Source organism: Octopus sinensis, linkage group LG2 (assembly GCF_006345805.1).
Source record: "Octopus sinensis linkage group LG2, ASM634580v1, whole genome shotgun sequence".
NCBI lineage: Eukaryota > Metazoa > Mollusca > Cephalopoda > Octopoda > Octopodidae > Octopus > Octopus sinensis.
Window position 1 is genome coordinate 80,102,372 of NC_042998.1, and position 21,715 is coordinate 80,124,086.

General features: G+C 36.9%; 1 protein-coding gene across 2 annotated transcripts in view; it reads right to left on the minus strand.

The window, feature by feature from the left end:
- LOC115232532 overlaps positions 1-21,715 on the minus strand; it is a 277,962-nt gene that overhangs the window by 148,101 nt on the left and 108,146 nt on the right. Inside the window, exon 3 of one of the 2 annotated variants that reach the window (XM_029802460.2) lies at positions 1,945-2,065. The gene's annotated coding sequence lies outside the window, so the exon portion shown is untranslated. The remainder of the gene's footprint in view (positions 1-1,944; positions 2,066-21,715) is intronic. The other variant, XM_029802461.2, reaches the window with a different exon arrangement.

Sequence of the window (21,715 nt, forward strand, 5' to 3'; positions counted from 1 at the left end):
GATGCCCTTCCTGTTGTTAACACTGTCCTGTTTTTCATGTAAGAGATTTTTTTTTTATTTCACTTATCTTTGAAAGTACAGAGCTAGAGAATAATATTACTGACAAGGATTGCCAACAAATGCCTCCGTTTTTAGATCAATACTATAAACGTGAAGCAAAAGAATGTAAATGTTCATACAGACAAACACACACAAATGCATGCAGACACACACAATATACATGGGTCAATGGTTAGAGCATCAGGATCACAATCATGAGATAGCAAGTTCAATTCCTGGACTAGGTTGTGTGTTGTGTTCTTAAGCAAGACACTTTATTTCACGTTGCTCCAGTTCTCTCAGCTGTACAAATGAGTTGCAATGTCACTGGTGCCAAGCTGTATCGGCCTTTGCCTTTCTCTTGGATAACATTGGTGGTGAGGAGAAGGGAGGCTGGTACACATGGGCAACTGCTGGTCTTCCACAAACCACCTTGCCAGGACTTGTGCCTCAGAGGGGAACTTTCTAGGTGCAATCCCATGGTCATTCATGACCAAAGGAGGTATTTACCCTTTACTCTACACTAATACCCGCCTCACACACACATGCAGCTATGTGGTGAAGAAGTTTGCTTCCTAACTACATGGTTTCAGGTTCAGTCACACTGCAATGCACCTTGAACAAGCAAGTGTCTTCTACTATTGTCCTAGGTTAAGCAAAGCTTTGTGAGTGGACACAGTAGATGGAAACTGAAAGAAGCCTCTAGTATATGTATATATGTATGTGTGAGTGTAAGCATGTGTATGTTTGTGTAGTGTCTCCTTGACTGGACATCAAGTAATTGTTGTAAAGGAATTTCATTAATTTCCAATACACTACAAAAACAATGTAAACAAATGTGAATTGGTAATAGAAATAGCATCTGGTGATAGAAAATCTGGCTGAAACTCTGTTCGATCCAATCAAGCATGGAAAAGTGGACATTAACACATTGATGATACACACACAACAGGTTTCCATACAGTTTCTATCTACTGCTTACACTCACGGGACATTTGTTGCCCTGAAGCTACAGTAGAAGCCATTTGACCAAGCTGCTGTGCAGTGAGACAGAACTCATAACCACATGGTAACAAAAGCAACTCTGTGTGTGTGATATATATGTTTCTAATTCAGGTACAAGGCCAGCAATTTTGTTGGAAGTATGTTAGTTGGTTACATCGATCCCTGAACTTGACTGGTACATTATTTTATTTTGACCCCAGAGAGATGAAAGGCAAAGTTGACCTTGGCAGGATTTGAACTCAGAATGTAAAGAGCTGGAAGAAATGTCTCAAAGTATTTTGTCTGACACTAACAATTCTGAAATTCACTGCTCTTCATAATTTTATTTCTAATATAGGCACAAGGCCAGCAAATTTGAAGGGAGGGGTTAGTTGATTACATCAACCCCAATATAAGACTGGTACTTTATCTTATGGAGTCTGACCCTTAAATTTTAGGTAAAAATAACAGACAATTATATTGACTCCAGCACTTTACTGGTACTTCATTTTAATGACTCTGAAAGGATGAAAAGCAAAATTCACCTTGGAGGTATTGGTACTCAGAAAGTAAGGTGCCACATTTAAGTATTGCAAAGCATTTTGTCTGATGTGAAAACTATTCTGTAAAACCACTGCCCTTAACATAGGCACACAACTAGAACTTTTAGTAGGAGGAAGTCAGTTTTATTGCTTCCAGTATTTTACCAATACCATGAAGATTGATAGGAAAAGGTGACCATGCCAGGATTTGAACTCAGAATCTAAACAGCCAGAACAAATACCATAAGGGAGTTTGTCTGACGCTCTAATGATTCTAGCAAACCACGATTCTTAACTACTACTACTACTACAATTCATGCAAATGCTAGTTAGCAATACACAAAGCATTCCACAGAGAATTGATTGAAAAGGGACTAACCTACAGAAATGTAGTGCTACTATTGAAGACATTCCAGAATTCCTCCTATGAAAAGCAGCAAGGGATGATCTGATCCAAGCATTAATGGTTTCTATTCACAGAGTAAATGAACACAGCACAGCTTTAGAAAGAGACAAGAAGAAAAAAATTACATAGATTTAAATAAATATATAAATAAATGAAGGAAAATAATACAATCAATATCAAATAAACAAATCAAGCAAATTTCAATGTATTTAATAAGACAAACAGAAACCTATTTAAATTGAATATGTGTGTGTGTGTGTGTGTGTGTGTATCTATCTATATGTTATGTATAAATACACATACATATATACTTACACATACACACGAACATGTGCATATAGTTTTCAGAGAAAATACAGTAATATGAATTTCCTCAAGAAACAAACATTTGAAAAAAAAAAATAATAAATCAAGAAAAATAATAAAAGGGTGGGGGAAGTTAGGGTAGTGAAGACAAAAACAAAACAAAACAAAACAAAAAACAAACATAACATTGCAGTTGCAACAAATATTAACCATGAAGACATCATACAGAATTGGCTGAAGGACCCACTTGTAAAAACGTGAGGAACTGCTGGTTTATAAATCCATTTATTTATTCATTCATTCATTGATCATTATCATCATTATCAGTATCGTTTAAATTTATCATTATCACTATTACCAGCTTATATATATATATATATATATATATATATATACATACACACACACACACACACACATGAACACATACATATATGCATATACACACATATACATACACAATCATTCCATTCTATGTAAATTTCCCACTCTTTGTCTTTGCATTGTCCTCCCATCTGTTGCCTTGGTGGCAAATAAAAGAAAGTATTATTATTATTATTATTATTAATAGTAATCGTGGCCGATGCCAGTGCCGCCTCGACTGGCTTCTGTGCCAGTGGCACGTAAAATGCATCGATCCGATTGTGGCTGTTGCCAGCCTCGCCTGGCACCTGTGCAGGTGGCACGTAAAAAGCACCCACTACTCTCACGGAGTGGTTGGCGTTAGGAAGAGCATCCAGTTGTAGAAACACTGCCAGATCAGACTGGAGCCTGGTGCAGCCTTCTGGCTTCCCAGATCCCCGGTTGAACCGTCCAACCCATGCTAGCATGGAGAACGGACATTAAACGATGATGATGATGATGAGTAGTAGTAGTAGTAGTAGTAGTTTGACTTGCAGTGTTTATAAGTCTGGGTTAAATTCCTACTTAGGTCATCTCTACCTTGCATCTTTCCAAGAATCAATAAAATAAGTATCAATCAAGTATTAGGTGTCAATATAACTGACTGTCCCAACCCCTACAGAATGTCTAGCCTTTTGATGATGTAAGGAAAAAAAAAACCCCACTAATTATTGGCATTTTTTTAATTATTAGGCCAAGGAAAAAGTTTGTGTTAAAATAATGCTTTTTTATATATTTTTGTGGTATGTGTTCATTCAGTTCCTTATTTTAACGCAGCACATGAACCTTGTCCTCAACCTACTATTATTATTTTTAGTTATTTTTATTCCATTATTTTTCTTTTATCTTTTACTCGTCTCTGCCACTGTACTATGGCCATGCTGGGGCACTACCTTGAAGGGTTTAGTTGAATGAATCAACTTATTTTTGAGACCGCTATTTATTTTGTTGGTCTCTTTTGCTAAATTGCTAAATTATAGGAATGTAAACAAACTAACACCAGTTGTCAAGCAGTAGTGGGGACAAATGTGAAGACACACACACACACACATATATATATACATACATACACAGTAAGCTTCCATACAATTTGTCTACCACATTCGCTCACAATGCATTGCTTGACTTGAGATTATTGTAGAAGGCACTTGCTCAAGGTGCCACATACTGAGATTGAACCCAAAACCATGAGGTTACAAAGTGAGCTTCTTAACTACATAGCCATTCTTTTATTCTTCTACTTGTTTCAGTCATTTTATTGTGGTCATGCTGGAGCACCACCTTAACGGGTTTTAGTCAAAGAAATTGACCCTGGGACTTATTCTTCATAAGACTAGTACTTATTCTATCAGTTTTTTTTGCAAAACACTAAGTTATGGGGGACGCAAACACACCAACATTGGTTGTCAAATGATGGTAGCAGGGACAAACACAAAAATACACACATATATATATATAAATGTGATGGGCTTCTTTCAGTTCCCATCTACCAAATCCACTCACAAAGTTTTGGTTAGCCTACAGCTATATTAAAAGACACTTAGCCAAGGTGACATGCAGTGAAACTGAACCCAGAACCATGTGGTAGGGAAACAAGAAATATTTTTAACCCTTTTGCTTCATTATGCAATTTAGTCTTGTCGCAGACAAAAGTGAAACTAGTCTCAATAACTCCATCAGTTTAGAGCAATGCCTGTTGTTGTTGTTGTGTACAGAAGAAACCAAAAAAAAAAACCATAAATAAAAACACCCTAGAAACTAAAAAAAAAAAGAGAGAGAGCTTCAATTGATGAATTTAAAAGAATTTGTCAGAAAGGGTTGGTGGGAGATGTAAACTTGTATGTTACATCATGTCTTGCATCTCAGCCACCATCACCACCATCATCCACATTAGCATAAGCATCATTACTGTTATTACCACCACCACCACCTCTACCACACCCAGTTTACCATCACGTCACATTGTGTCATGGGTGCCATGGGTGGAGTGCATCTTGTTTACAAGATCAAAAGAAACCAAATTAGCAAAAATGTGTAAGAAGCTAGTAGTAGTAGTAGTAGTAGTAATGAAGGTGGTGGTGATGGTAATAGTGGTGGTAGTGGTGATGGTGGTGGTTGTCCTCGTAGTGGTGGTGGTAGTAGAAGTAGTAGTAGCAGCAGCAATAGTTTGTGGAGGTATCAGCCTTAACACCATCATTAAATACCATGGTCACAACAATTACCTAAAGCTTTTATCCTGATATGAAGCACTGCAATCTTTGCATCGTCATTACGATTAACTTTATTACTCCTGATGACCTAGTGCAATATTCTAGAGTAAGACAATCAAATTCAACACTCACGAATCACCCCCGCCTCCCAAAACCATCATTGCCACATCCTCACCACCACCACCACCACCACCACCATTACTGCATGCCACCCCCACCACCACCACCTCTCGTAAAATAATGGTGTTGGTCGTTTATTGAAATCATTATGATTAACTTGCTGATCTCTGTGAAAGCTGGGTCGTCCTATATCCAATTAAGGATGCTTTAAAAAGAGTGCAAATCAATCAACCATTACAGTGTGTGGTAGAAAAGTGCGTGGTGGCAGTGGGGTGGGGGGAAGGGCATAAAATATGCTAAGTCAATAATCAGCTTAAGGTCAGGGTCCCATTACAGAGACCCTGACTCAGTACCATTTAGTAAGGTGGTTGTCACAAGGTTGGAATGGTTAAGGTTTATGGCTCAGTGGTTAGAGCATAGGGCTTGCAACCATAGGGTTGTGAGCTTGCTTCCTGGACCAGGCTGTGTGTTGTGTTCTTGAGCAAGACCCTTTGATTCACGTTGCTCCAGTTCACTTAGCTGCAGAAATGAATTGCGATGTCACTGGTGTCAAGCTATATCGGCCTTTGCCTTTCCCTTGGACAACATCAGTGGTGTGGAGAGGGGAGGCCGGTATGCATGGGCAACTGCTGGTCTTCCATAAACAGCTTTGCCTGGACTTCTCCCATAGAGGGGAACTTTCTAATTGCAATTCTATGGTCATTTGTTTTTTCTTCTTTGTTCCTTCTCAAGCCATGCCTGGCTCTTAAGGGCTGGTTTCCCGGTTTCTTTGGTGTATAGGTTCCCCACCTGGATGGGACGCCGGTCCGTCACAGGTGAGCTGCAAGATGCAGGAGGAAAGAGTGAGAGAAAGTTGTGGCGAAAGAGTCAGCAAAAGTTTGCCTTTACCTTTTGCTGGAGCCATGTGGAGTTTAAGTGTTTCGCTCATAAACACACACATCGCCTGGTCTGAGATTCGAACCCGTGATCTCTCGACTGCTAGTCCACTGCTCTAACCACTAGGCCAAGTGCTTCCACTATGGTCATTTGTGACTGAAGTAGGGTGGTTTTTACTTTTTGCCACAAGGTGTAGTGAAGGTATGTAGCTTAGTGGTTAGGGATATTCAGCTCACAATCATAAGGTCATGAGTGATTCATGGTAGTGCATTGTGTCTTCCGGCAAGATACTTTATTTTGCATTGCTCCAGCCCACTCAGCTGGCAAAAATGAATAGTACCTGTGTTTCAAAGGGCCAGCCACTACATTAAGAGTACACATGTCTGTAGAGTGCTCAGTAGCGTGTATGTTAATTTCATGAGTAAGCTGTTCTGTTGATCGGATCAACTGGAACCCTCATTGGGGCAGTGTGGTTAAGAAGTTTGCTTCACAGCTATGTGGTTTCTGGTTCAATCCCATGGCATGGCACCTTGGGCAATTATCTTCTGCTATAACCTCAGGACAACCAATGCCTTAAAGATTGAATTATTTGATAGACAGAAACTGAGTGGAAGTTAATTGTATATGTGTCTGCGTGTGTATGTCTTTGTGTCTGTATTTGTCCTACCTCCACTACTGGCTAACTGGTGTTGGTTTGTTGACATCCCTGTTCAGCAAAAGGGACTCATAGAATAAATACTGGACTTCCTTACAAGTGGATTTGGTAGATGGAAACTGAAAGAAGTCCTTTGTATATACATGTGTGTGTATGTGTGTGCTTTTTTTTTTTTGTCCCCACTACTATTTGACAACCAGTGCTTGTGTGTTTAAGTGCTCGTAACTTAGTGATTTGGCAAAAGTGACCAATAAAATAAGTACCAGGCCTAAAAAGAATAACTACTGGGGTTGATACATTCGACTAAAATTTCTTCAAGGTAGGGCCCCAGCATGGTCACAGTCTAATGATTGAAACAAGTAAAAGATAAAAGATTCATAAACCCTGAGAGATAGAGAGACATGAGGATTATAACGGTTCGATGTTTCATGATTGGGTACTCACCATCTTCCACTTGATAGGATAGTGTGCCAGTCCAGTCAATTTTAGGTATGACTACTCAGTGATGAGGTACCTATTTCTGACAGACAGATGAACTGAGGTAATGTAGAAAAAAGTGTTTTGACACAAAAGAGATAATAAAATGTCAGTTAAATCTGAAGTCATCACTTTTCAGTTACTAGTCTAATTAGCTGCTTTACCTTTGTTTACAAAACATGAAACATTATCAAAATGTCAAAGACTGGTTTTTGTTACTATGATTCATACTCTCCAATGACTGCCAAGTGGGAGGTATCAATGATCATCAAGTATATGACTATTGTTTGTCTTTTTGATTGTCAGGTGTGCAGTAGATGATTTAAAAAATGCTTTCTCAGATTGTTTATTTTGTGATATATTCATTACATAAAATAATGGAAAGGGAGGCGTCTAAGTATTCACTTGACCTGCTAGAAATAGCAGCCAAATTTCCCTCAAATCATACCCTACCATCTTAAATAAGGAAGCAATACATAACATAATGGTTTCAAATTTTGCCACAAGGGCAGCTATTTTGGGGGAGGGGATGAGTTGATCACATCAACCCCAGTGTTCAACTGGTACTTGTTTTATTGACCCCAAAAGGATGAAAAGCAAAGTCCTGACTCTACCATTTATAATAGTCCTACATTACATAAATTAGTCTTAAAAAAAAAGAGAGAAAAAAGCAACATTTTAAGATACATAACAATGTTGCTCCGTGCTAGCATGGAAAACGTATGCTAAACGATGATGATGATATGTATATATATATATATATATATATATATATATATATATATATATAGTGGAATACAGAACTACATTAATGTTAGTCCTACATACTTTTGAAAAGGCTGGATGGTCATGGATGGAATGCATTTGATCATAAGCCAGTTTGATCAGTATTGAACTGGAGTTAAACAACAAATTTTATATGTGAACACACAAATACATACACACTTAAGAACCTATGAACACACACATGAACATACACACAGGAACACATACGTGAAAACACACATACATGTACACAAACATACTTTTGAGCTTCTTTGCAGATTATGTTTACTTTAATTCTTAGTGCAGACAGCAATCACAGCGGGTTCTTTTTTCTGTACTAAAATTTGTGAATTATGTCTCCTTATCTGTCACGGAATATTTAACTATACAATAAGGTCACACTCAACATACTGTGAGTCATTCAGCCACACAGTACTCTACTGTAAGAGCCAGACTATCAGTTGATGATGTTTACAATCAACAAATTTAACAGTTCAGACTTTAAAGCCAGTACATAAGATAACCCTGACCATTGCTTTAGCAGGAAGAGAGGTCTGCTAGAAATAGCTGCTAAGTCTCCTTCAAGTTGCGCTCTACAGTCTAGAACACTGGTTCTCAACCATTTTTTGACTATGGACCTCTTTGATTCCTATTTTACTCTGAGGAGAGGGACCATCATAGCCATTCAATGTTTAAAAGCTCCTATTATATTTTTATGATTAAATATTATTAGGGAATTGCATAAAAAATGTTTGAATATTTTGTGTATTGTATGTGCAATAACCAGTTTATTGCACATAAATTTTAACAACAAAATCTTATAAGGATACCCCAAGGGCCTTATGGACCCTGATTGAGAATCACTGGTCTAGAAGAAAAAGCATGGCATAGTCATAAAAACAATAAATGTTTCTAAGAAAGGTAACATTTCCCCAGTGACCAGGCATGTTTTCATGGAAGACTGGAAACAAAGGACAGCACTTGTTTTAAAGTGATTGATGAAAGGCAAGGAGACTAATGCACATATATGTGTGTGTGTTTGTTTCTATCTACCAAGTCCACTCAAAAGGCTTTAGTCAGCCTGGGGTTATAATGGAAGACACCTGCCCAAGGTACCATGCAGTGGGATTGAGCCTGAAACTATGTGGTTGGGCAGCAAACCTTTTACCACAAGCACACTTCCTTTGCTGATTCCAATCAATCATAAAAACATTAAACAACACCAAACTACAACTGCTTTTTCCTCCTTATCTGATTTATATTGATGTTGATGTCATCAAAGGTAATCAATCAATAGAATCATTAGAACAATGAACAAATGCAATGCTTGTTCCAGTTCTTTGCATTCGGAGTTCAAATCCTACTGACATCATCTTTAGCTTTCACCCTTCCAAAGGGCAGTAAAAAAAAAAGGTACCAGTCAGGGATTGTACAGCTGTTATGCAGACAGACATCCTGGACCAAATTCAGAAGGGCCACTCAACTGATTGGTATCAGTTTACTCACAGACACTCTCCAACCACTGGCATAACTATATCCATTCCCTTTATGATTTCTATGATGGCCTCTGTTTCTTGGTACTGTTTGGTCTTAAATCTCTCTCCCCCAATTCAGGCATTCTTAATCCATCTGTCTTTGTGCTTCTTGTTACTCTTGTTATGTCCAATCCCAACCAAGTACTACATTAATCCAATCCTTCTTCCCCATAACATTGTCCCTCTGGAATCTCCTCCCTGCAGGTGTTAACCGAAAACTGCTTAAATAGAACAGCAACATGAAGCTTATTAGCAACAGAGGGTTTGCAATAGTCATGGGTACTACTCCTTTCTTGAAACTCAGCAAATAAAAAAAAAAGTACTCTAACAGCACTATTTAGCATTTAAACTGACCATATCCGGCCAAAATATTCTACTTGTTTATGTTCAAACTGATCAGATCCAACCTCTCATGTTACCAAACAGTGCCATTCTCAACATAAACAACCAAACCATCAGAATTTCAAATCTACAAGATAAAGCATGATTAATTCAAAACAATATGAATAAATACACAGAACATTTGACAGAGTAATCTGAACGTTAAAGAGTCAAACTCTTTTGTTACTATATTTCTGTTGAAATACATTGCCTTTGTTTCAGTTAATTTTGAAAATAATGAATCTAATAAAATAACTGTTGTAATTAATCTGGTGTTTGGAATTTAAATTAACATGAAATTTTGATAGGAGATTTTAACTCCCAATCTAAGTGGCCTCAGGTAGACTGCTACCAAAAGGTTAATTTTGTTTTGTTTTATTCATAGGTAAATAGGTAACACAAATGAATACACATGGTCCTATTTTACGGTTCGGTGGACTGGGCTAGCAAAAGATATGTATCTCAATCAAGGACATTGTGTAATGCTAGTGATGGAGTATCAACCATCAATCTTTCCAAAAGCAGTCTGACATCCCACTGGACTGAGGAAGTCTCCATATGTGCACCCAATCTGCTAGAAATATCACTCAAGTCTCCTTCACATCGTACCTGACTATATTAAAGGAAAAGAAAATGAAAGAGATAGGATAATGTAGTTCTAAATATATCACAGTAAAAAACCAAAAAAAATTCAGGATGATCACAGCTGGAAACCTTTCATCATAGATCGGCGTGATCACTGCTGGCTTGGGGCTGAATAACAACCACAACTCTGTGATTCATCACTGCATGTTGCAGTGTATGGTTCTCAACTAGGTTAACAAGAGGCATGGTATAACAGATCTATCAGATATGGTACCCAGTTGTTTGACCAAGTACCTGTATGCTACAGGTTTTTTCTAACCGAAGCTGACTTATAGCTATACAACAACACAAACAGCAAATCTAAAGCAAAATTATTTTTGAATTAAAATTGTGACTAAAAAAAAAACTAATTATAAAAAACTGTCCAGAAACTGCTGAGTAGTAATTTGTACGTATTATAACCTATTTGTAGCTTTATTATTAATATTCCGGAGTTTTATTGAAGAAGCAGCAGGGAGAAGAGTATAATTTAGCTAAAGGAAACATGAGGGGAAAGGCACTAAGTGGTTTCCAACTGGGTCGGTGACACAATAAAACATGCTACATGTTACAGCATTAATTGGATGGGGTTTCTCTTAGAGCAGGTGGGTGGAGCTAGAACTAGAGAGAAAGAGAGATGAAGAGAGAGAGAGAGACTTGTACTTAGACATGCGTTTGTTTTATGTAATGTTTTTGTTTCGTTTAAATCTGTTCCATATTTACCATGCAGTATTTCATATATGTGTGTGTGTATACATATATATGTGTGTATATGTGCATGTGTGTGTGTGTGTGTGTGTGTGTGTGTGTGTGTGGTGTGTGTGTGTGTGTGTGTGTGAGAGAGAGAGAGAGCGATACAGAGGAGAGGAAGAGAGAGTATGCAATATAGAGAGATATAAAAAAATATTTTCCAGATGTTAATGAAGAATTAAATCTTAATTAAGATCTGTGATGTTAGTAAATGGAACCTTTGAGGTTGAAGAAGAGCAGAGAGCAACATTGTGGTGTGGTGGTGGTGGTGGAAATGATGACAGGGGTGTTGATAATAGTGATGGTAAGGGTGGTGTTGGTGGTGATTGTAGTGGTGTTGACAACAGAGATAGTAGTAGAGGTAATGATGGTGATGGTGGCTGTGTTGGTAGTAGTAGTAGTGTTGATTGTGAAGGTGGTAGTATTAGTGCTCATATTGATATTGCTGATAGTGATGGTCAGTGTTACTGGTGGTTGTGATGACTAGTGATGTTGGTTGGTGACAATGATGGTAGTGGTGATGACAGTGATGATGGTGGTGGTGATGATGATGATAGTGGTCATGGCAGTGATGGTGGGGATCCTAGAGGTGGTGGTGATGATTGTGGTGCTAGTATTAGTGGTGATGGTGGTGGAAGATGGTGGTGTAGTGGTGGTGGATGTTGATGGTGGTGGTGATGGTGACGGTGGTGGTAGTAATGGTAGTGGTGATGGTGGTGGTTATGGTGGTGATGTTGATGTGGTAGTGATGGCGATGGTAGTGGTGGCAGTGATGGTGATGGTGTTAATCATAGTGGTAGTTGCAGTGCTGATTTTAGTGGTGTTGGCGACGATGGGTAACAGTGGCATTCATCATAGTTGGTGGTGTTAATAAAGGCAGTAGTGATAGCTATGGGAGTTCGTAATGAACACACCACTGTGGTGGTGGTGGTGGAGAGAGTAGAGACAGCAGTGGTGGTAGCAGTAGAGCTAATAGTGGCCATGGCGGTGGTGGTGGTAGTGGTATCAGTGGTGGAGGAAGTAATTGGAAGGGAATGATGTGAGAAAAATGAATGAGAGGGAGCAGGTTGGGGTGGGTGGGTAGAAGTGCAGAGAAAAAGAGAAAGGAGAAAAAGAGAGAGAGAGAGATGGAAAAAGAGGGAGGGAGGTGGGGGTAAGTGATTCACTTCAATAGTATTTGAGCAGGTGGTGCAAACTTAATGAATACAAGAACATTGGTGATGCTGACTCAATCCACTGCTTCCAGATATCAACTGAACAAGTGACAAAGACATTCTGGGAGGAAAATTGATGAGAAGAAGGTGTTAAGTGGAGGGGAGGGTTGTTTTACAAGGTGGGGGGGTTACGTGATTTTGTTGGCAGAACACAGTTTGGGGTGAATTTATTACTACAGTTTGTAGTGTCTTCTCTTCTCTTTCATCATCAAACCCGACAAAATCACAGGATATGTAATATCAGCTGAGGATATGGATGAATAATAATATTCAGGGATGGGGGGTGTTTTTTTTTTCTTTTATGTCGTGTCTGCTATGTCAAATTTCAAAACTATACAATAATAAAAATAATAACAATAATAATGATGATGATAATAATGATGATGATAATAATGATAATAATAAAGATAATAATGATAATGATACTAATGATAATAATGATACCAATAATAATGATGATGATGATAATAATGATGATGATAATAATGATAATAATGATGATAATAATAATGATAATAATAATGATAATAATAAAGATAATAATGATAATGATACTAATGATAATAATGATACCAATAATAATGATGATGATGATGATAATAATGATGATGATAATAATGATAATAATGATGATAATAATAATGATAATAATAATGATAATAATAAAGATAATAATGATAATGATACTAATGATAATAATGATACCAATAATAATGATGATGATGATGATAATAATGATGATGATAATAATGATAATAATGATGATAATAATAATGATAATAATAAAGATAATAATGATAATGATAATAATGATACCAATAATAATGATGATGATGATGATAATAATGATGACGGCAATAATGATGATGATGATAATAATGATAATAAAAATGGCATTCAGCTGTGAAAAGAATGCCAAAAACACGTGATGAACACAAAGACTAGTGGGGTGTCATTTGCAGATTTGTGTGTATCAGCTGATGAAGAGTGAAGCTAAGTGACAGGACACTATTGTCTAATCTATTCTAACATGAGATAGAAGTAGGGTAATAACAAAAACAGAAATGTTGATAAAATGATGATAATGAAGACAAAATAATAATTAATAATAATCATCATCATCATCATCGTTTAGCGTCTGTTTTCCATGCTAGCATGGGTTGGACGGTGCAACTGGGGTCTGGGAAGCCAGAAGGCTGCACCAGGCCCAGTCTGATCTGGCAATGTTTCTACGGCTGGATGCCCTTCCTAACACCAACCACTCCGTGAGTGTAGTGGGTGCTTTTTACGTGCCACCGGCACAGGTGCCAGACGAGGCTGGCAAATGGCCATGATTGGATGGTGCTTTTTACGTGCCACCGGCACGAGGCCAGTCGAGGCGGCAAATAATAATAATAATAATGATAATAATGATACTCCTTTCTATTATAGGCACAAGGTCTGAAATTTAGGGAGAGAGGACTAGTTGATTTCCTCAACCCCAGTGTTTCACTGGTACTTAAATTATTGACCCCGAAAGGATGAAAAGCAAAGTCGACCTCGGCGGAAATAGAACCCAGAACGTAGCAATGGGTGAAATACGGCTAAGCATTTTGTCTTGCATGCTAATGATTCTGCCAGCTTGTTGCCATAATAATAATAATGATGATTTCAAATTTTTGCACAAGGCCAGCAACTTTGGGGAAAGGGTTAAGTCAATTACAAGGACTCCACTGCTCAACTGGTACTTATTTCATTGACACACAGAAGGATGAAAGACGCTAAAGATAGGGCAGGGTTAAAAGATAAGTGTAAGGAAAAATGGGTAAGGAATGGGTGATGACCAATGGTGCATAAGTTGACAGTGGGTGGGGTGGGATGGAATCGTCATCACCATCACCACCATCATCATTTAACATCTGTTTTCCATACTGGCATGGGTTGGATGGCTTGAAAATAACTAGTGAGCCACCGAGTTCCAAAATAACTAGTGAGCACCGAGTTCCAAAGTGAGCTTTGGCATGGCCTGTATGGCTGGATGCCCCTCCTAATGCCAACCACTTTATAGTATGTACTGAGTGTTTTTTTTCTTTTCATGCTACCGACAATAGTGCGGTTGCCAAGTAACTTGCAAGACAGCAAAAGAACAGGGAAAAAAGAAAAGGTAAAAGCTCCCACTACTAAAGTGGATGGGTGGGGAAATTTTATGATAAATGTTGAAAGGTTAAGGTATGATGGGGGAGAAACATTGGTGTCTTACTATAGAGGAGATACATGGCTACCACACATTATATAAGGGTGAGAGTAGTTGGGAAAGGGATAATGATGGTAGTGATAGAGAGTCAGAGTACTCTCTCAAGGTGCAGTAAGGTGAGCATAAGAGAGGATACAGTGTGTCAGGAGAGGGGAGAGTGGGTACTTCCATAGGTGAGTGAGGAAGGAATAACAGATAGTTAGACATGGGGGTTAGAGGGTGTGTGGTTGATAGGAAATATCAGAATGGGGAGAAGGAAAGGTGAGAGATAATATTATATATAGATACATACATACATACACACACACACACACACACACACATACATACATACATACATACATACATACACACACACACATACATACTGATCTTTGTTTTTCTTGGATAGGATATATGGATAGATTATAGATAGGATATGTGTAGATATACATATTTCTATCCAAGAAAAACAAAGATATTTGAGATTGAGAATTATAAGATTATTATTATTATCAATATTATTATTATTATTATTATTATTATTATTATTCAGGAAAAGCCAAACCCACAAATGAAGAGTACAAGTGAGACCTGATCCTATGACCCGTCTAGTAGGGTAATACACTGTAAATACAAACCGACTCAGACTGTAACAACCAGTCCAACCCATGCCAGCATGGGAAGAGGACATGGAATGATAGTGATGATAATGATGATGGTGGTAGTGAAACAAAACATGGAACCTTATGGTTGCATGATGGTTGTGGTGTGATGGAAGTGTGGGGGTGGATAGTAAAGGTGTTGGTTGTTGTGATGGTGTAGTAAAAGTGATGGTAGTGGTAGTAGTAGCGATGGTGGTGGTGGTGGTAGTGGTGATGCGGAGTTAGTAATGACAGTGCAGCAGCACTGGTAGAGGTAGAAGTAACACCATAGTGATGATTGTGGTAGTCTCTGTAGTGATGGGGAAGGTCGAGTAAAGGATGGAATTGGAAGTAAATGGTGGTACTGGTAGAATATCATAATTGTTGCAGTAGTAGTAGTAGTAGTAGTAGTAGTAGTAGTAGTAGTAGTAGTAGTAGTAGTGGTGGTGGTGGTAGTGGTGGTGCTAAGAATTAAAAAAAAATATGAACATCTCAGAAAAAAAAAATAACAGTTCATAATAATGAAGAAGAAAGAAGATCATAGCAATTAGCATGAAAAATTAATCTTAGCAGTAATATTTCAATCATTATTGCTTTCATAAGTCTCTTTATTGGAAACTATTGAATCAGAAATAAAACATCTTGAAATTCAAAAATTCAAGTACCAGCTATCCAGAAATCTCTGCCAAGACAATGGAAATATATGCTAAATGGAACTGCTGACTTTGATGTAGATGTAACTTAGTTCGATTATAGTTTGATTAAACTGATGTGTTGTTGATGTTGATTAGTAGATCTATTATCAAAAACACTTTTAACTTTGGCTAGTCATCATCATCATTTAATGGCCACTTTCCATGCTGGCATGGGTTGGATGCTCTGGCAAACCAGAAAGTTGTGTCAAACTCTACTGTCTTCTTTGGTATGGCTTCGACAGCTGGATTCCCTTCCCAATGCCAACAACTTCGGTGTACAAGGTACTTTTTGCATGGCACCAACACCATTGGGATCACCGAGTAACTTGCAGGACAAGATTCCTCAAATGAAGGGGAAAGTGCTGAGGGAGGCAGTTCAGTATTTTCTTTTTCAGATAAAGTGTATCTTAGATTACATTATCTAAGGAATTCTGTTTAAAAGACTGAAGAGTGTGATTTAAGAAAAAATTTCACTATTATTTCTAATAGCTGAGTGATTGTGTTTGTTTAAGATAGTAAAACCGGTAGAGTACCAGACAAAAATGCTTGGTGTTTAGTAATATGCCTTTGTGTTCTAATTTCAAACCTTACCAAAATCCCTTTTGTCCTTCATCGTTCTGGGGTATCAATGAGAAAAAAATCATTTAACTACCAGGGTTAATCTTATCGACAATACTCTCCTCCAAGCAGAATATCACTTTGTAAATATATGAGAGAGAGAGAGAGAGGGGAGAGAGAGAGAGAGAAGGAGAGAGAGAGAAAAAGAGAGAGAGAGAAAAGATGGAAAGAGAGAGAGAGAGAGAGAGAGAGAGAGAGAGAGAGAGAGAGAAAGAGCATACAGAGCAAGCAAGTGAAGTTGAGAATTTGGTTATTAAGTTTGTTTCCAATGAAATAAACTACTTCCCATATTTGATAGTATAAAAGACACATTGGGCATGTCTGATGCACCCAATTTCTGCAGTGTATATTCAGGGAAAAAAAGGTCTTTAGAGCAATAAAGCATGTAATATAGGCCCAATTTTGCATAAAAGGCCTGAGGTGATTTATTTGAGACACTTTTTTGCTTAAAAAAATGTGCAACCGATATGCCATCAAATACAGCATATGCTTTAATTAATCTTGAAAATAATCATGAATTTTGAAAGATTCAGTAAAATAACTAATGTTTCTGTTATTAAGCGGGTGTTTGGAACATAACGAAAGATTCTTGTATAATATTGGTTTCAAATTTTGGCACAAGGCCAACAGTTTTGGGGGAGGGGCCAAGTGAATTAAACTGATTCCAGTGCTCAACAGCTACTTATTTTATTGGTCCCGAAAGGATGAAAGGGGCAAAGTCAACCTTGGCAGAATTTGAACTCTGAACATGAAGTGCCACTAAGTATCTTGACTGGCATGCAAACAATTCTGTCAGCTTGCCACCTTAGATTCTTATATAATATTATGAAAGAATATAGCATAAAAGATTATTATATAATACTATGATGGAAGAAAGATCACAGAAGGTTCTTATATAATATTATGAAGGAAGGAACATAAAAGATTATTGTATAATATTATGATGGAAAGGTTTAATGTGATTAGGAACAGAGTGTAAAATGCAAGATTATTTTTAAATGATAGACCTGCAGACAGTCTCAGAGGGATTGGAATCAGAAGAGTTAATGGTATGAAAAGACAGAGAAGTCATGATAAGTTGTCATCGTACATAACAATGCCTTTGTTGTTCGATTATTTTACAGTAGTTTATTTGTTTCTAGATGTAATTTGCTTCAGCCACTGTCACTGGAATGGTGTTCCTGCTGTTTCAGTCAGATTAGAGCAGGAAGTCTGAGATTGACACAGGGTGGGGTGTAAATAAGGGAGGGAAGGGGGGCTATGACAAGCACTAAAGACCTTTCTCAAAGCTTTTAGTGGCATAACTGAAATGGCTTTATCCAGGAAATGACAGTTGTCAGTCTGTCTGTTCTATTGCAATGAATATGGTTGATAATAAAATAGGCAAAACAAAAACCCGATGCTGTTTACTGCCAATACTAGGAGTAAACAAATGAGTTAATGTACAAAAACCAATTTTAATACACCTTTAACACAACTCTCTTTAATCATACCTGATTAATATTCTTTTAACGTATTTATCATTAATCACACCTGATTTGTACAGCCAGCTCCACTTCTTTTCACAAAAAGACAGAATACTTAAGGGAAAAATAAGTCAGTTGCTTTAAGAAGTTTGCTTCACGAACCACAAGATTTGGGGTTCAGTTACACTACATGGCACCTTGAGCAAGTGTTTTCTGCTAAAGCACTGGGCTAACCAAAGCTCTGTGAGAGTATTTGATAAACAGAAACTGAAAGAAAATCATTGTGTGTGTGTGGATGTATGTATGTATGTGTGTGTGTGTGTGTGTGTGTGGTGTGTGTGTGTGTGTGTGTGTGTGTGTGTGTGTGTGTGTGTATGTATGTATAATGTGTGTGTGTATGAGTGTTTGAAGCTCCTAGTTTTGACATCACATGATAGCTAGGAGTGTCACTGTCATGCAAATGGTGTCATTCCTTTTCAGTCTTCTGTGAAAACATGTTCAGCCAAAGTGAATTATTACGTCACTTGGAAACAAGTGGGGCTTGGCAACAGAACAGGGCATCCAGCCATTGACAATCTGTCTCAAGCATGGAAAATTAGACGTTAAAATGATGATGATAGTGATGACAGTGATGATGATAAAATGATGATGATCAATTTTGATCAAGTAAGTCAATGATTAAATATCTTTCCACCATTTTTTCAGGCCATGCTGTATCTAAAAACTACATTATCTAATGTGTTCCTCCATCTTGAAAATGGTAGGGTGTAATTTACAGGATATTTAGCTGTTGTTTCTAGTAGGTCAAGCAATGGCATAAAGGTTACCTAAGACTAAACAAGAACATGTAAATTCAAATAGTTATAGAATCATTCAGAAAATAGTTATGATGCCAGTGGTGGTTACTGCTGTTATTATTATCATTGATAACTCAACAGAGTTAACTTAACAACCTCTTCCCAAGTTTTCTCTTCTCATTCAGTCTGCATATAAACTCTTTTCATAGTTTGAAAAAAAAAAAAAAAAATCAATGCTTTCATTTCTTTAAAAATAAATAAATAAATAAATTGATCAAGCATCGATTGATTTCAAAGCCAATGAATGATTCTTTTGAATTTCCATCAACTGATATAGTTGCTATTTCCAGGTTACCTAAATTCTAAAAAAAATTATTACAGCATGCTAACAATTGTAGTATTTTTAAAGAGAAATAATGAAATGATGTAATATGAGCAACAGAAGGGATATAAAAAACATACAATACTATAGTGATAGAACACAATACTATACTCAGCAGGAGGCTGACTGAGAAAGATGGGGGTTAGACAATATTAATATTGTCAACAAAATTTTTACTCAAGCCAATGTAGGGCCTTCTATGTAGTCATTCAACCTGGTAGAAATAGCAGTCAAATTTCCCTCAAACTACCACCTAATTAATCAGTCATTTAAGCTAGCCATATCAGGTCCAAGTTTTCTACCTGTCTTATATTCAAACTGACCAGATATGAGCTCACACACCCAAACCTACAATGTCATTCAAAAAATAAATAATTACATCTTTGAAGTCTGAAAGCTACAAAATAAATGCATGATCAATTCAAAATAATGTGAATAGATAAGTGTTACATTTGACAGAGAAATCTGATTACTAAAGGGTTAAAAAAGAAAAGGTCACAGTGGACAATATAGTGTATTTGATGACATAAAACATGCATGGGCAATATATTTGATGAACCTCCATTTCAGCTAAATATATTCAGGAAAAAAAAGTTTTTAGCACATTAATGCTTATGGGCGGCCCAGCTTTGAAAACAGGACCCAGGGTGTTCTTGAAACATTTTTTTGTAAAAGAAAAATCTTATATGCCATCAAATACAGTAAATGTACCAAAAAGGTGTGACGATTAGGTTGGAGTGTCTTTATCAGGAGTGACTTATGGTTTAAAAAAATCTTACAAATAACAGCATCGAACTTGTTAACATTCATGGGGTAATAAAAACAAAACATTATTTTGAATATTTCAAAAATGAATGTCTTATTGTTTAGCCCTAGGTCAGTCCTAATCCAGTACACCTATGATTCAAACTATTCAAGTTATGAATGTCCTGTGTTTTTGTTTTCTCTGGTACAATGTGCTCGTGATTAGATTATCCAATGTATCTATATTTTTTAAGGTGGTGGGGTGTTATTTCAGGGAGATTTGGCTACTGTTTTTAATAGGCACTGTGTCAATCTTGCAGCCTAAAAAGTACATAATTTTTTTCTTTTCAGGTCAAACTTCTTGAAATTGACTTCTGAACAAAGGCATCCTAGCCATGACCATCCTACCTTAATTCTTTTTAAAGCATAGCATACACCTAATTACATTATCCACTATTTCCTCTTTTTTTTTTCTTTTTTAAGGTACAGTTTAGTTTGAAGAAGATTTCATTGTTATTTCTTGCAAGTACAGTAGTCAGATAGAGACTGCTTTGAAAAGAGTGAATGAGTAGCTAAAACAATCTGATTTACAGGCTGACTGTAAATATGATGAGCTGTCATAAGTAAATCAGAGCAAGAAACTGTCTCTTACACTTCAACACAAATAATAGATCTTTTCCACATCAGTGGAATATAATAGAATGCAATCAACTTAAAGTAGTGTAAGGATAGATAAATAAGATATAAAATAGGTAGGTAAATAGATGGGGTATAGACAAGATAGATAGATAAATAGATAGATGATAGATAGATAGATCGATAGATCAATCGATCGATAAATAGATAGATCAATCGATCGATAGATAGATAGATAGATAGATAGATAAATAGGATACAGGTAAAATAGTTGAATAAATAGGATATAAGTGAGATAAGGAAATATAGATATACAGATAGATAGGTGAAGAGAGATAAAGAGATAAAATAGTAGAAATACAAATAAAATAGATGGAGAAAAAGAGTGAAGCATGAGAGAGAGAGAGAGAGACAGAGAGAGAGAAAGAGAGAGAGAGAATGTTAATTAGATCTTTAGCCAGTGGCACATATGATTGTGACAAAATCCTATACAAAGAAGTTTGCTACATTGAATATTATATCATTATAGCTAAGGATTGTTACAGGGTTGAAGTAATGAAAAATGTTCACTATTGATATACTTACACATCAGCTGTTCACTTGACAACTACATTTGATAACTCACCAACACATCATCGTCAGCATCACCATCAGTATTGAGTTCATTCTCCCATGCTGACATAGATTGGACAATGGTAGTAAGTGGCAAATAGTGATCAAAGACTAGTAATCAATCAGTCTTAGTATCTCTTAAACTCTTTCTCTAGTTTGGTTACTAATCTTTTAAAATGTCCAGAAAGCTGCAAGTGTGATTGTATGTGCATGTGTGATTGTATGTGCATGTGTGATTGTATGTGCATGTATGATTGTATATGTAAGTGTGCATATGTGATTGTATATGTGTGTATGGGCCCATATGTGCATGCATGTGTACATTACATTGCTTTTAAGAAAATTAATGAAAGGTCATGGAAGATGAAAATTTTGGTGCTTCTGCTGAAGTATCTAATTACATTATCATATTAGTTTTCCTACTGAACAGAATCCTGCCTATTTCATACCTTCCTCCCTTGACCAATAAAACTACTGTACTTCAAGGAGAGAAAAATATTTACAAATGTACAAAATAAGACCATATCACCATTATTTAAAAAAAAAAAAGGGAACAAAAAACATTAAATTAAATTTAAGGTGGTGCCCCAGCATGGCCACAGTCCAAACTGAAAACAGTAAAT